The sequence below is a fragment of the Podarcis erhardii genome, assembly GCF_964252035.2.
Source record: "Podarcis erhardii genome assembly, chromosome: 11".
Lineage (NCBI taxonomy): Eukaryota > Metazoa > Chordata > Lepidosauria > Squamata > Lacertidae > Podarcis > Podarcis erhardii.
The window spans coordinates 21868202-21880914 of record NC_138501.1 but is presented as its reverse complement, the minus strand read 5'-3'; positions in this window follow the sequence as shown (position 1 = coordinate 21880914).

Sequence of the window (12713 nt, the reverse complement as noted above, 5' to 3'; positions counted from 1 at the left end):
AGTGCAAATATTTTTAAAAGGGAGTGTTTGCATATCCCCTGGAAAGTTCATCAGTCTGGTTTCTTGAAACCTGTTTACAATTCCTGAGGAAGACACCTCCCATTTTTACTTCAAATGTTGAGGAAATTCTTTTAAGAAAAAACTGAAGAGAAAAGCTAAGTGGTATTGGTGTTCTGTTAATATCTGTTCCTCGAATTGTCAGACCTGGCCATGGTTCTGCATGAACTAGTTACGTCTGAAACGGGCTACTGCAAAATATTCAGTGTGGGGCTGCCCTTGAAAACTATTCAGAAGATACAGTTTGTAGAAAGCACTGTTGCTAAAAGCTTGACCAGGGCAGGGTACAGGGTTCATGTGATTCCCTTCTTATATCAGCTGCATTTGCAATTTCTAACTGCAATTTAAGATGTTGGTTATTACATATAAAGTCCTAAGGAGCTTGATACTGAGCTTTGTGAAGATCCACCTTCTACTTTGCAGAAGGGGCCATATCTGAACCATACATTTAAAATATTTTTGCACCTCTTTAACAGTCATAGGTAAAGTAAGGTAAAGGACCCCTCACAGTTAAGTCCAGTTGCAAACGACTCTGGGGATGTGGCGCTCATCTCACTTTACTGGCTGAGGGAGCCGACGTTTGTCCACAGACAGTTTTTCCAGGTGATGTGGCCAGCATGACTAAGCCACTTCTGACGAAACCAGAGCAGCATATGGAAACGTCATTTACCTTCCCGCCGGATTTGTTAAGAGAGCAGAGAATGATTAGGAGATCCCCATTCCCCTCATGGAGTTACAATTTCCAGAAAGGTTTAACAATCAATCCCTCTTTGAAGGGAACTCTGGGATTTGTAGAGTTCTGAGGTAGTCCATGCCACTGTCAAACAGCTCTTACTATTGGAAAGTTCGTCCTAATGTTTAACTGAAATCTCATTTCTTGTCATTTGACTCCATTGTTTTGGGTTCTACTCTCTGGAAGAGCAGAAAGCAAGCTTCCTCCATCTTCTATGTGACAGCCCTTCAGATATTGGAAGATAGCTAAAATACTGCCTCCGAGTCTTCTCCATGCTAAACATACCCAAATTCCTCAACTGTTCTTCATAAAGCTTGGTTTCCAGCCTCTTTATCATCTTGGATTTTTGTCAGCTGTATCCATCTCAAAGAGGGGAGGATGTTTGTGTGGGCAGTTGTTGGAGGACTCAATATTATGTGGTGAACTGAATTTAAGGTAGATTTGGCCACCTCTAGAACAGACTTAGTGTGACAACCACAGTCTTCTGTGACTTTGTGTTATCACCTTGAGAGCACACAGTAAGGCAATTGTGAAAAACATCTGATGTGCAGATGTCAGCAGCCTCTATATGGTTTTTTTGTTTTTGCCATACCACTGAAAATGGACAAATAAATGTCTGAAGTGTTGAAACTTATGCCTGTATGCACATGCCACAAGCTTCTCTTGAAGGACTAGTATGGCTGGGAAGTAGGGGTGCCTGAAGAATCTAATCTTTGTGAATTTCATTATGAAGTGATGTAACTCACATCTCCTGGATTAATAGACAGATCAGAATTGGTTTATCCAATGGCTTTTGCTGTTCCTGGCTGTTCTGACTTAGAGTCAAACTACACCTTACACTCAGTGTGCAACATGCAGCTTCATCTTAGGGATATATATAGAGAGGGGGTGGGAATCACAATTGTCAACCAAATCACACTATCTGGGGAGGACCAGTTTAACCTTTCCCATCCAAGTCATGATATACACCAGTACAAGGTTGGGGTGAGAGAGTCCTATTCCCAATTATCAGTGACATGTTGAAGTCAGCTATTATTCACAATTTTTGGTGAATTCCTTGCTTGATTTGTGCAGAAAAGACCCTCAAGTGTGCCTTGGAAGGTAACTTCTTTACTGCATGGGGGGGGAGCACAAGTCTCAATAACAGGTGACTCACAATCACTTTAATATTTAACAATCTAAGTGGCCTTAAAGTACATTCCTGGGTGCTTGGTTTCATGCAGGATAGAATCACTGTGTCAATAAAATGACAAAAATGAACCAATAATGCCAAAACCTCCTGAGTTTTCATTCCCAATATTAAAGAAAAGTCCAATTTGAAATGGTACTCCAGCACCTCTATATTTCATCATAAACCCCTCTTTCTCTTTAATCTCCCACTCTTCATTAATAAGCAGTTACAGATGCACCTGTAATATGCCTGATCACTCCTCCATTTTCTCATTGCCACACATAATATATCTTGCAAAATAAAACAAAGAAAGGATGAACGAAATGTGCAGAAGGGCTTTGTTGAAGCAGAGTTGCAGCTGCAGATGAAAGTATGCTCATGTCACAAGCTGCATCATATTTTATTGTTTCGCCTGTTAAGCTATAAAATCCTGAGGTGCTGCTGGAGTAATTCAATCAAATAAAGTGAAAGTAATATTGATGAAGACCCTTTCATTTTTATTGGCCCATAAACATCACTGTGTAAATGCCGATGCTGGTTTTTAAAAACTATGAAGATGTTGGGGCTATAATCTTAAATATTGAAAAGGGGACTATGAATCATACATTCAACAACGGGACCACAGTTGGTTGGTCATATATTGTGGCAATAAAATATTTGGTGCCCATTAATACGTTCTGTTTCTTTCATCTGTTTCTCGCTGTCTACTTTTCTGCTGTGGGTCCACATCTTCCTTGCTGGAGCACAGTTCAAACAGATTGCAGACGGCAGCTAAAACAGATGAATGGCACCATCACAAAGAGGATTCCATCCCAGTTTCAACATTTGTTCTCCAGTAGTGGAAGGCGATAGCAGCTTATGGAAGAACAGCTTGCTTCTAGCATCAGTAAAACTACAAGAGTTTGTCAGGGGATGTAAAAAGAAAGAAACATTTGTAACAACTGGGAAAATAGCTTGAAAAACTTGTGCTTCCAATAGCTGCTCTTTTTGGTTGAGAATGTGTGTGTGTGTGTGTGTGTGTACGCGTGTGCGCATATATATATTTATATATATATTCACATTGCGATGTATTTGGGTCACATATCCACATGAGGTTAGTAGCATTACTGTACTAGTTCTTTTTCTGCTTTGAGAATTTAACTGGTTAAAATATGAATTCTTTTCTTCCCCATCCCACCTCCTCCTACTTTTCCTGAAATTGACAGTGGGTTGATTCTCATGCATGCATCGACTTCTGACTTGCATCTGTGAATGAAGTCACTGCAGCATGAAAGCCATAGATGAAACATTGTATTGTCACCCCAAATGCAGTTTCTTCAAAGATGCCCAGTCAAGCAATCAACTGTTGTTGACAAGGCCGGTTCAAGACATTTTCCTTTCTGAGGTGGAGCAGCAAATAGCACTCTGTTGAGAAACTGTAGGCAGGAGGCAATTAAATTACTGCACATGGGGAATGAGATCTGCTCATGCAGTGGGATTCTACCTCTTTCCTCCCCACATGTGCCCTCTAAATCTGCTCTCGGGGGTTGGGGGGGATCCATAACAGGATTTGGGGGCATGCAGGTAAAGGAGAGGGTGGAAAGTCTTGTTGCACAAATGGAACTCATCTCCAAACACATACCCCACTTAGCACTACAACCCTATAGCATTAGAAAGTTAAAGTTACATTTGTGAATGTTGATGTGGTATAAAACTATTAATAGTTAACTGCTTTAGAAGGTAAGTATTTGCAATTTACTTCTATTGAAAGCCTGGGCGATGCGAATATCCAGGTCCTTCTGTATATTGCTGCATATTTTGTGTGTGAAGAAACAGCTAGGCTGTTGCTAAAGAGAGGACTGAATGCCTTGTGATATTTTCCATTATGTCAGTTGGCATTGGCGACCAGTGGAGTAGCAATAATAAAAAAATCAGCCAAGCTGAAATAGATCATTTAGTGGACATTCAATTTAAATTAATTTGTCCTTAAGGACCTATTAATATATATCAGAGTTTAGAGGATTTAAGTCACTTATGTAAATTACCTAAGCATTCCTTACAACAACCTTGAAAGTTAGGTAAATAATATACTGCTGCAGGTCTGGGGGAACAGTCTGGATGAAATCTGTGGGTCCTTTCCAAACCAAATATGTAAGGTTAGGATCTATAAGAGGAAACTCACTGAACTAGGTTTTTTTTTTTTTTAAAAAAAAAAAATATTATTAAGGCCTTGGCTGGTAGGTTGAGTAGGGCTATTTACATGTCCTAAGAGTCTGCCATGGAGACAAATGAGTAGGTCTTTCCCCACCTCACCCAGTTGGACACTGAACCATACTAGGAAGGAGAACAATAGGCCAGGAGAGTTAATTCTGATGTGTGCGAATTTGACTTGCTGGAACCTGGGGACACTGGGACATGTCTTGCTCTGTGCTGGGCCTAAGAACTGTGGCTTGGGGCTTCCCTGGTAACCTAATGCAGAAGCATGATCTGCTGGAAAGTTGATGCCTCCATCTTCTGCTCAGGTTGGATATATGTAGTGATATTTTTCTAGAAAAAGAGGTGTCGGAACTCACCATGAAATCCTCCCTTGTTCTCTTACAATGGCAATGTTGCCCACCTGAGAGGAGCTGGAACTGAGTTCTGGTGAGTTCTGGCTGCAAAAAACCCCTGGATATACAGTATGTGTAAATAAACCATATATCGTAAAGACATCACAGTCATCTCTTGCAGCTCAGAGACTGGGGTTCATGTGACAATACCTCATATACATACCCAAGGCAAACACACCTTTCCACTCAAGACAGTGCATTCTTTTAAAATAAGGTCTGAAGCAAATGGTACGGACCCACACTCCTAAATACTTAGGGCTGGAAAAGTTCTGTATAGTTTACTTGAACTGAAAACATTGCAGTCTCCCTGCAACTTCATCTCCTCTCTGCTTTCTTCTGCCTAATCTAATTTGCACATTCTTGCACTCTCATCTCTACCTTTCATCTGCTATTTGGTTTCCTCCAGTTAGAATGTCTCCGAGGAAATATGTATTTTTCTTGCTCAATAAAGCAAATTACAGCATAGTGTCGCTTTATGCAATGAATGAAATTCTGTTGTGATTCTTTTCTCCTAAATTATGACTCAAATACAATGTTACAAGACTCGGTGAAAGTGAGAGTACTTTATTGTACAACTTTCCAAGAACAAACTGTGATCTGAATTATAATTCTTGGGACAGGAACAGCCACTCAGCCACTGACCCACTGCTGCTGGTTTCACCTGCTCATGAGGGGTAAGCTGGTGACTGCATCAATACATGTGTGCTGGGACCCTGGTGATGGCAAATGCAGGACATCAGCTGAAGTGGTGTATGTCAGAGTGCATTGGCCACAGCAAATGCCCTAGAATGTCAGGTACTGACACAGAGCCTGCCTTGAAAGATGAAATAAAGCCTGTCTGCAGGGGGAAATTCCTTCTTAAAGATGGTGCTTGACACTTGTAGTTCCTACAAGTACTTGCTTTTAGTTATAAGTTTAAGCACACATAAAATGCTGTGTTTGAAAGTACTGTATGTAAAAGGTTGTAAAGGGAAGTTCACTTTAGGGAAGAGGTTTCACTGTGGCAAAAGCGTTACACAAGACTGGTATTGTTCCATTTCAGTGAGATAAGCTATCTGATGACTCATCATCAGAAACAGGAGCTGCAGGTCTCTCACACTTGAAACTTCAGAAGCTGTATGTGCTTGTTGGAGATGGCTAGCTCCACAATGATGAACAAGCTTAGGATCTCCCTCTGGGTCCAGAGAGGAGAAAGTAAAAGACTGAACCTTATTACTTGTTTAAAATGTGTTGCTTTTTTATCTTGTAACATTTATCTTATTGTAACCAGTTTATAAGACTGTTCTCCGCTCATTCTTGTAGTGGAGAGAATTCATTGCTACACAAGGCTCAGAATAGAGATTCTGCTGAACAACTCTCTCACCACCATTATTTCCAGATAATCAGGACTCCTTGTTAGTAGATCAAAGTGTTGATTCATTTAATCAAACTCATTAATGGATTTAACTGTGCAGCTGTTATCCAATTTGATAAATAATGGAATACAAGGGAGTGAGCCTGGGGAGTGGTGGGGGGACAATGGTCAGAAGGAGAGGAGAGAGAAGACTGTGGAGAAGAGGCATTGGAAACTGGAGAGGTGACAGGGCTTAGTGAGCTGGGAGAGTCTGTGGCAGAGAAAAGTTCAGAATCAGAGGCAGAAGCTGAAGCTGAAGCAGTGGAGAAGGAAGGCCAAGAGCCAGAGATGAGTCAGGCTGGTGAAGAGTCACAGATGTTTTCCCTCTCCTGCAGTGACATGCTCCCTTTCCCCCTTGTCTCTCAGAACCAGAAGAGGCATGAAAAGGGTGGAGGAGTCTCTGACTGCTTGGTGAAAACCCTGGAGAGGAGACTTAGATGGCTGTGGAGAGGCGGGGGCTTTCAGTCTCGACAGCTGATCCATGGGGCAAGACCTGCTGGGGATGAGCTGTTGTGTTCATTAGGCCTGACACACCACCAAGTCTGTGCAGATCATGTTCTTGCTAATAAAGAGTTAACTCCAACTTGCACAGTGTGATTTACTGGTGGCTCATTCCTGACACAAGCAATCAGCTGCACTTATGCTGTAACCCCAAGGTGAATGGAAGGGAGTTGAGAAAATTCAAACTGGTTCAGCGTGGGGCAAGCACTGACTTATCCAGCATTAGCATGTACATTGCGAACACCCACCAATATTTCTGTGCCATGCTTCCCACCAGGGCCAGATGCAGTACATTCTTGAGCTTGGGGAAAAGAGTAGAATTATCACAGTGGTGGATATTTGGACATCAGAAGTGGTCTGAAAACATTCATTCAAACTCACATCTATACCTGCAAGGTAATTCATTTCCTCTAACTTGGTACGTTCCCCATGTTTCGTTTACAGTGCTTAATGGAGAATTGAAGTGCCTTTGTTTTGTCCTTTTTTCATCTGGTGTTCTAAAGTTAGATTTTAAAACAGTTAACATTGCTACTCTAACGCTGACAAGATTGTTAAATAAAACATTAGCTTTATAGGCTGTAGGGATATTTGGATCTAATATTCCATTTGTCCTTTTGGTTGTTCAGCATGTACTCATCAGAAAGAGTTTATGCGCAGTCTGTTTCACTTAGCTTGTCAAGCTATTTGCTAAAACCATTTGGTTAATGTTGGTTTTGATAGAATCCACTAAAAAAAAAATCTGTTTTTTTTAGTACCGTAAAGGTGATCACTGTATTGTCTAACAACTGTCATGCCCTGTGTTCACAAACAGTAGAAGCTGCTGGCAAATATGTACAGCATACAGTTTTTACCTCAGTGGTGAGGACTCACCATGTTTCAGGAAAATCTACAAGAACAAGGCCAACGATGGCTTCTAGACATGATAACTATGTTCTACCTCCCCTGTCAGGGTCAGTATGCCTCTGAATACTAGTGTCTGTGAACTGCAAGTAAGGGAGAGTGTTGTTGCATTCAAGTTCTGCTTCATGGTTTCTGATCTAACAGGGCTTTTCTTATGTTTCTTATCTTTCCCCATTTATATTTGTAAAAACAAAAACAAACGACAACAACCCAGACAATGTAAACAGAATTTCAGACTTGTAACATGATCTGTGGTTTGTAGGAGTGTGAATCTGCTTCAGACAAGGCCCAAATATTGCAGATATAGTCTTTATTTTCCTTGTTTGACAGCTGCTCCAATACAAAGCGTCAGAAGACCGAGGCAACTCTTCATCTTGGGTCCAAAGCAAACTACTCAAGTGAGTTTCAATGCTGTTTCCCCCCCTGTGCACATCCATAGTAGTTTGGCCTGTAGTCATAATGTCAGGCAGGTTCAGCTGCAGTTCAACACAGAAACTCAGAGCTGAGCAGTAAGGTTGACCCTTTATTCAGAGAAACAAAACCCAGCAGAGAACTCCATAGACAGGATAGCCTGTTGAGGCAGCTGCCAGAACTGAGGATATGAACCTTCCACTTCCTCCGAAGGCTCCTCCCCAGCTGGCTGCCTACCCAACAGTCACAAACTCCATTGAGGAGTGGTTCTCTGTGCCTTTTCTTCTCCTACATGTCACCCGCCTGCCCCCTCGATCTTAGGGATAAATTAGGAGGGGAGAAGTAAACAGTGGAACTGGCATGTGGCTGGGGATCTGTCCCAGCCTCAGCCTCCTCCTTCTCCTCCTCCTCAGCTGTCTCAGTTTCACTTAAACCTGTTGCTAGCTCAGCCTCCAATCCATCTGCAACCCTGTTCTTCCTCTGACTTGTCTCCTGCATCCCACCACTATTCCTTCCCACTCTGATGCTTCCTTGGGGGGGGGGGGTCCCTAGCTGTAGCCTCCCACCATTCCTCCTTGTTTAGTGAGCCCCTAACACATAACAAATGTTAACTGCTAGTCTGTTCCCCAATAATCTCATCCTTAGGAACATGAGAAGCAGCCTTATATCAAGCCAGACCACTAGCCTATCTAGTTCAGTATTGTCTACTTTGACTAGCAGTGACTCTTCAAGGTTTCAGACTGGGAACATCCCCTAAACTACCTAGGACTGAACCTGGAACTACTGCACACAAAGAATATTCTCCACTCACGAGCCACCCTTGACCCTTCCCCAGGACTAAGTTCTAAGAAAATAAGCAAAGAATGAAGTAAATAAAACTGGATTTTTAATGCCAATGAAAACACATTTTAAATCTTCAAATTAGATTTGGCCAGAATAAGACCAAAGGGGAAGACACATTATTTATTGTATCACTGCTGGGTGGTGATGGCATAAGTGCCTGAAAATCATATAGCCACTCAAAGATGTCAAAGTGTTAGGAAACATTTAGCCACAATTGCTTATTAAACTGTCAACATCTTAAAAGAAGCTCATAACACACAGTGCTTCCCTCCATGTTCTAATGAGTCTCTCTAGAAGTGTTGTTTTAATTAAAAAGCAATCACAACCAGTGCGTGCAACAAAATACATTTATGATGTCAAATCAACCTATGGCAAAAAGTTATAAAATTGAGATCATGTTACCTAAGAACTGAATATAGCACTACATTGCAAATAATTAGGAGGCACACCAACTTCAAGCACTGTGGATATGATTGATCTGTGTAGAGATGCATATATAGTGAATGGGAAAGTAATCATGCCCACCATCTTGCTGTAACTAACCTCCATGTGTTTGAAGTTGTGCTTGTTTTGCTGCCAGTTCACAGGCATCCTAAACATCCCTCAAATCGGAATTGGGGCTCCCCAGCAGATGGCTGCCCAAGCTTTGCTTGAGCTTTTTCAAGCATTCATCCCGCCCTCACTATTAAGAAGTGTCTCCTAATGTACAGTCAAACCTATTCCCTTAGGTTACAGGTAGTCCTACCTACTGGGGCAGAAGAGAATCTGTTTGCTCTCTTCAGTATAGCAGCTTTTCAGATATTTAAAGAACATTACCATGTTCCATCTCAGTATTGTCTCCTGTAGCCTAAGCATGCCTAGCTCTTTCAGCAGAGGAGAGTCAAGGCTCAGTGATAAAGCATCTGATTTACATGCGAAAGGACTGGGGTTCATCTCCAGGTGTGGCTGGGAGAAGCCTCTGCCTGAAATCTCAAAGATCTATCACTCATCAGTGTTCAGAGATAAATGGACCAATGGTTTAACTTAGTAAAAAAAAAAAAAAAAAAAAAAAAGCTTCCTAAGTGAGAGCTGGAGCATAAAGAAGGCTGATCGCTGAAGAATTGATGCTTTTGAATTATGGTGCTGGAGGAGACTCTTCAGAGCCCCATGGACTGCAAGAAGATCAAACCTATCCATTCTGAAGGAAATCAGCCCTGAGTGCTCACTGGAAGGACAGATCCTGAAGCTGAGACTCCAATACTTTGGCCACCTCATGATGTTGGGAAAGATGGAGGGCACAAGGAGAAGGGGACGATAGAGGACGAGATGGTTGGATAGTGTTCTCGAAGCTACCAGCATGACTTTGACTAAACTGCGGGAGGCAGTGGAGGACAGAAGTGCCTGGTGTGCTCTGGTCCATGGGGTCATGAAGAGTCGGACACGACTAAACGACTAAACAACAACAACAACAATGTGAATTGTTCTTCATAGGACTTCTTTTCTGATCTTCATAGGACTTCTTTCCTGATCTTCATAGTCTTCCTCTGAACCTACTATGCACATAGTGCTTTATGCATATGAGCTAGCCCTCCAGTTTTACAGGATACAGATTGTGCATAGAGAGACTATGCACAGTGGGAGGTAAGTACGTAGGTCCACATGGATATCAAGCCTTGAACATGTAGCTATGGAACATGGAAGAGGTTGTGGGCAACAGGCATGATCTCAAGTCTTCTTATCACAATGTGTACCTTTCTACGCACATTGAATGTTTGCACAGAGCTCTTGAGTTCATTCATTCAGTATTGCCTTTCAAGGTCAACAGAGAGTAAAAAACACTCAACACAATCCTGCTATGTGTTTCAACACTTTAAAAAATGCATGCTTTGCTTAGAGAAAAGGAACAGGGAACTTCATAGTGGATTGATTTCACTTGCAGTTGTTGAAATGAATGGTGTAGAAAATGGGGGGGGGGGTTCTTTCCCAAAAAACCCTACAGTGGAAAAGTAGATGATATTGTAAATAACCAAAGAAGAGCAGCTTGAACTGATAATGCCTCTTATGAATAAGTTTTGGAGATATATTAAAATATATATAGCAATTCAGCAGATAGTCACAATTATAATTATGGGACTGTAGTTATTAGTGGATAGCGTCGTTGGTTAAAGATTTGACTATATGTTGACTTTCTTCTGAAAAGCCTTTTCTAGCATGGAATTTAGTAGCCACCAAAGGCAGAAATGTTATTATGAGTGCATTAAATTATTTAGGTTCCATCTTACTCAAAAAAAGCAGCTCCCTAGGAAAAATAGTAGAAGGTCACTCTTTTGATTCCTCACCAATACCTCCTGGCCCTGCTGACTGTCAAGCAGTAAAATGAATCACAGCCTTTATTTTGTCTCAAGTTTTTAACCATTGTCCCATGTGGTGAACTGCTCAATGCCAGCTTCTCAGTGAAAAACTTTGAACTGGCTCTACCCATCAGGTCATCCAGTAAGAACTTTATGGGATGTGTCTGTTTCAGTGGTGCTTTGCTTGAGCAACTATGCATACCTAAACGTTGGCATATTCTGTATTCCCAGTATTTACCTCAGGCTTGTCCTTCAGTCATTCCTCTTTGGTCCTGACTCCAGGCTAGTTCTCTAGTCCTGCCTTCTAGTTCCTGATTGCTCTTCAGCTGTTCCTTGCATCATACTGCTTGCCATAGCCCAGTCCTGGCATGTTTTCTCACAATCAGTATTTGGGACTTGAAATGAAAACAGTGGCGTAGCGTGGGGGGTGCAGGGGGGGCCGGCCGCACCGGGCGCAACATCTGGGGTTAGGGCAAATCCACGGGTTAGGGGGCGCAAATCCACGGGTTAGGGGGCGCAAATTACTTGCCTTGCCCCGGGTGCTGACAACCCACGCTACGCCACTGAATGAAAACAAAGCCCAGCATATGAAAACATAGTCAAGCATTCCCCTTACAGTTTTGGGGTAGAGGCCAGTTACAGCATAATCAGGTTGGGAAAAGGTTGCCTTCTCTGCTGGGTCTGGTGTCAAAATAGAATGGTAGTGAGAGCCAGTGTGGTGTAGTGGTTAAGAGTGGTAGTCTCGTAATCTGGGGAACCGGGTTCGTGTCTCCGCTCCTCCACATGCAGCTGCTGGGTGACCCTGGGCCAGTCACACTTCTTTGAAGTTTCTCAGCCCCACTCACCTCACAGAGTGTTTGTTGTGGGGGAGGAAGGGAAAGGAGAATGTTAGCCGCTTTGAGACTCCTGAAGGGGAGTGAAAGGCGGGATATCAAATCCAAACTCTTCTTCTTCTTCTTCTTCTTCTACTAAATAATTATCAAAGTTAGCATTTAACATGGCTGCTCAAGGAGATGTGGTCATCAGTTTCAAAGGGTGTGGAGTCAATAGAACAGAAGATGGGGCCCAGACACTGAGGTCCAGCTCTGAGGGCCTTCTGGTGGTTCCCTCACAGCGAGAAATGAGGTTACAGGGAACCAGACAGAGGGCCTTCTCGGTAGTGGCGCCTGCCCTGTGGAACACCCTCCCATCAGATGTCAAGGAAACAAACAACTATCTGACTTTTAGAAGACATCTGAAGGCAACCCTGTTTAGGGAAGTTTTTAACGTTTGATGTTTTATTGTATTTTTAATATTTTGTTGGAACCCACCCAGAGTGGCTGGGGAAACCCAGCCCGATGGGCAGGATATAAATAATAAATGATGATGATTAAACTCTCCACAATTTTCCTCTAATTTCTTCCTCTGGGAGGTAAGGTATGTGACTACATGATGGCTACATTCTGTGATCCATTGAAGGAGACAGTATGCCTCTTACAAGAGGGGAAAGTGCTATTGCACTCTGGTCATGCTTCTGGAATTCCCATAGGCTTCTGGTTGGCCACTGTGAGAACAAGAGGCTGGACTAGATAGGCTTTTGGCCTAATCTAGCGAGGCTTTTCTTACATTCTTATGCAGTTGTCTACAGAACTGTCAGTGTTCTTTATGGAGTCCCATGAAGCTAAAACCCCTATCTGATAAATATTTATCTTTAACATAGTCGTTAAACCTCTGTCGCCATAGATATTCTTTTTTGAATGGAAAGCTGTACAAAGTGGGATAAGTTATCTTATGAAAAAAGAAACAC